Source organism: Mus caroli, unplaced genomic scaffold (assembly GCF_978045245.1).
Source record: "Mus caroli unplaced genomic scaffold, Mus_caroli_1 scaffold_11, whole genome shotgun sequence".
In the NCBI taxonomy this organism is placed as follows: Eukaryota; Metazoa; Chordata; class Mammalia; order Rodentia; family Muridae; genus Mus; species Mus caroli.
The window spans coordinates 33321421-33325868 of record NW_028227266.1 but is presented as its reverse complement, the minus strand read 5'-3'; positions in this window follow the sequence as shown (position 1 = coordinate 33325868).

The following is a 4448-nucleotide window of genomic DNA, read 5'->3' as shown; positions in this document are numbered from 1 at the left end:
GTCACAAAAATATAAAATACTTTACTGTGAGTCCAAGGAAGTGAAAGATCTGTATGATAAGAACTTCAAGTTTTCGAAGAAAGAAATCGAAGGTCTCAGAAGATGTAAACATCTCCCATGCTCATGGAATGGCAGGATTAATATAGTTTTTAAAAAAATGGCCATCTTGCCAGAAGCAATCTAAGTTTCAATGCAATCCCGAACAAAATTCCAACTTGCATTTTCATAGAGTTAGAAAGAGCAATTTGCAAATTCATTTGGAATAACCAAAGACAGAGGAGAGCAAAAATTATTCTCAACCATAAAAGATCCTCTGATGGAATCACCACTCCCAAACTCAAGCTGTACTACAAAGCAACTGTGATAAAAACTGCATGGTAGTGCTAAAGTGGCAGACAGGTAGATCAATGGAATAGAATTGAAGACCCAGAAATGAACCCACAAACCTGTGGTCACTTAATCTTTGACAAAGGAGCTAAAACCATGCTTTGGAAAGAAGATAACATTTTCAACAAAAGGTGCTGGCTCAACTAGTGGTTAGCATGTACAAGAATGCAAATTGATCCATTCTCTTTTTTATAATTGTAGAGCTTTATTATAAAAAGGCAGGGAGAAAGGGAGAACTTAGAGGGAGAGAGGCCAGCCATGGTAATGTGGAGAGAGGAGAGAAGGGAAAGAGAGAAGGAGGGCTAGAGATTACAGTAAAAAAGGTGAGAACTTAATATGTGATTTGATCCACACTTACCTCCTTTTACAAAGCTCAAGACTAAGTGGATCAAGGAACTCCACATAAAACCAGAGACACTTGAACTTATAGAGGAGAAAGTGGAGAAGAGTCTCAAAGATATGGACACAGGTGAAAATTCCTGAAGAGAACACCAATGGCTTGTTCTGAAAGATTGAGAAACAACAAATGAGATCTCATAAAATTGCAAAGCTTCTGTAAGGCAAAGGACTCTGTCAACATGACAAAATAGCAACCAAAAGATTTGGAAAAGATCTTTAAAAATCCTAATATCCACTTATCAGTGAATACATATTGTGTGAGTTCCTTTGTGATTGTGTTACCTCACTCAAGATGATGCCCTCCAGGTCCATCCATTTGGCTAGGAATTTCATAAATTCATTCTTTTTAATAGCTGAGTAGTACTCCATTGTGTAAATGTACCATAATTTCTGTATCCATTCCTCTGTTGAGGGACATCTGGGTTCTTTCCAGCTTCTGGCTATTATAAATAGGGCTGCTATGAACATAGTGGAGCATGTGTCCTTCTTACCGGTTGGGACATCTTCTGGATATATGCCCAGGAGAGGTATTGCTGGATCCTCCGGTAGTACTATGTCCAATTTTCTGAGGAACCGCCAGACTGATTTCCAGAGTGGTTGTACAAGCTTGCAATCCCACCAACAATGGAGGAGTGTTCCTATTTCTCCACATCCTCGCCAGCATCTGCTGTCACCTGAATATTTGATCTTAGCCATTCTGACTGGTGTGAGGTGGAATCTCAGGGTTGTTTTGATTTGCATTTCCCTGATGATTAAGGATGTTGAACATTTTTTCAGGTGCTTCTCTGCCATTCGGTATTCCTCAGGTGAGAATTCTTTGTTCAGTTCTGAGTCCCATTTTTTTAATGGGTTTATTTGACTTTCTGGAGTCCACCTTCTTGAGTTCTTTATATATATTGGATATTAGTCCCTTATCTGATTTAGGAGAGGTAAAGATCCTTTCCCAATCTGTTGGTGGTTTTTATTTGTCTTATTGATGGTGTCTTTTGCCTTGCAGAAGCTTTGCAGTTTCATGAGGTCCCACTTGTCAATTCTCAATCTTACAGCACAAGCCATTGCTGTTCTATTCAAGAATTTTTCCCCTGTGCCCATATCTTCAAGGCTTTTCCCCACTTTTTCCTCTATAGGTTTCAGTGTCTCTGGTTTTATGTGAAGTTCCTTGATCCACTTAGACTTGACCTTAGTACAAGGAGATAGGAATGGATCGATTCGGATTCTTCTACATGTTAACAACCAGTTGTGCCAGCACCATTTGTTGAAAATGCTGTCTTTCTTCCACTGGATGTTTTTAGCTCCCTTGTCGAAGATCAAGTGACCGTAGGTGTGTGGGTTCATTTCTGGGTCTTCAATTCTATTCCATTGGTCTATTTGTCTGTCACTATACCAGTACCACGCAGTTTTTATCACAATTGCTCTGTAGTAAAGCTTTAGGTCCGGCATGGTGATTCCACCAGAGGTTCTTTAGAACCAAATAACCATATAGAAAATTGCCATACAGAGCAAAACAAAGAATTCTCAACTGAGGAATACCGAATGGCAGAGAAGCATCTAAAAAAAATGTTCAACATACTTAATTATCAGGGAAATGCAAATCAAAACATCCCTGAGATCCTACCTCACACCAGTCAGAATGGCTAAGATTAAAAATTCAGGTGACAGCAGATGCTGGCGAGGATGTGGAGAAAGAGAAACACTCCTCCATTGTTGGTGGGATTGCAAGCTTGTACAACCACTATGGAAGTCAGTCTGGCGGTTCCTCAGAAAATTGGACATAGTACTACTGGAGGATCCTGCAATATCGCTTCTGGGCATATATCCAGAAGATATTCCAACCAGTAAGGAGAACACATGCTCCACTATGTTCATAGCAGCCTTATTTATAATAGCCAGAAGCTGGAAAGAACCCAGATGCCCCTCAACAGAGGAATGGATACAGAAAATGTGGTACAATTATACAATGGAGTACTACTCAGCTATTAAAAAGAATGAATTTATGAAATTCCTAGGCAAATGGATGGACCTGGAGGGCATCATCCTGAGTGAGGTAACCCAATCACAAAGGAACTTACACAATAAGTACTCACTGATAAGTGGATATTAACCCAGAAACTAAGCATACCCAAGACATAAGATACAATTTGCTAAACGCATGAAACTCAAGAAGAACGAAGACCAAAGTGTGGACACTGTGCCCCTTCTTAGAATTGGGAACAAAACACCCATGGAAGGAGTTACAGAGACAAAGTTTGGAGCTGTGACGAAAGGATGGACCATCTAGAGACTGCCATATCCGGGGTTCCATCCCATAATCAGCTTCCAAACGCTGACACCATTGCATACACTAGTAAGATTTTGCTGAAAGGACCCAGATAGAGCTGTCTCTTGTGAGACTATGTCATGGCCTAACAAACACAGAAGTGGATGCTCACAGTCGGCTATTGGATGGATCACAGGTCCCCCAAGGAGCTAAAGAGATCTGAAATCCTATAGGTGGAACAAAAATATGAACTAACCAGTACCCCCCTGGAGCTCGTGTCTCTAGCTGCATATGAATCACAAAATGGCCTAGTAGGCCATCTGTGGAAAAAGAAGCCCATTGTTCGTGCAAACTTTATATACCTCATTTCAGGGGAACGACAGGACCAAAAGTGGGAGTGGTTGGGTGGGGGAGTGGGTGGGGGAGCATGTGGGGGACTTTTGGGATAGCATTGGAATACCCAATTAAAAAAAACTCAGGTGACATCAGATACTGGCAAGGATGTAGAGAAAGAGGAAGACTTCCTCATTGTTGGTGAGATTGCAAGCTTGTACAACTGCTCTGGAAGTCAGTCAGGCAGTTCCTCAAAAAATTAGACATAGTACTACCAGAAGATTCAACAATACCTCTCCTGGGCATATACCCAGAAAATGTTCCAACTGGTAATAAGGACACATGCTCCACTATGTTCATAGCAGCCTTATTTATAATCACCACAAGCTGGAAAGAACCCAGATATCCCTCAACAGAGGAATGGATACAGAAAATAGTACATTTACACAGTGGAGTACTACTCAGCTATTAAAAACAATGAATTTATGAAATTCTTGGGCAAATGGATGTATCTAGATGATATGATCCTGAGTGAGGTAACCCAATCACAAAGAAGTCACTTAATATATGCACTCACTGATAAGTGGATATTATCCCAGAAACTTAGAATACCCAAGATACAATTTGCAAAACACAAGAAAATCAAGAAGAAGGAAGACCAATGTGTGGATACTTTATTCCTCCTTACAATAGGAAACAAAATATAGAATTCCATAGAATAGGAAATAGTGGAAGGAGTTACAGAGACAAAGTTTGGAGCTGAGACATTAGAAAGGACCATCCAGAGACTGCTCCACCCAGGCATCCATCCCATATACATCCACCAAACTCAGACACTATTGCATGTGCCAGCAAGATTTTGCTGACAGGACCCTGTTAGAGCTATCTAGTGTGAGGCTATGCCAATGCCTGGCAAATACAGAAGTGGATGCTCACAGTCATCTGATGGATGGAACACAGGGCCCCAAATGGAGGAGCTAGAGAAAGGAGTTGAAGGGGTATGCAAACCTATAGGTGGAACAATAATATGAACTAACTAGTACTCCCAGAGCTTGTGTCTCTAGCTGCATAT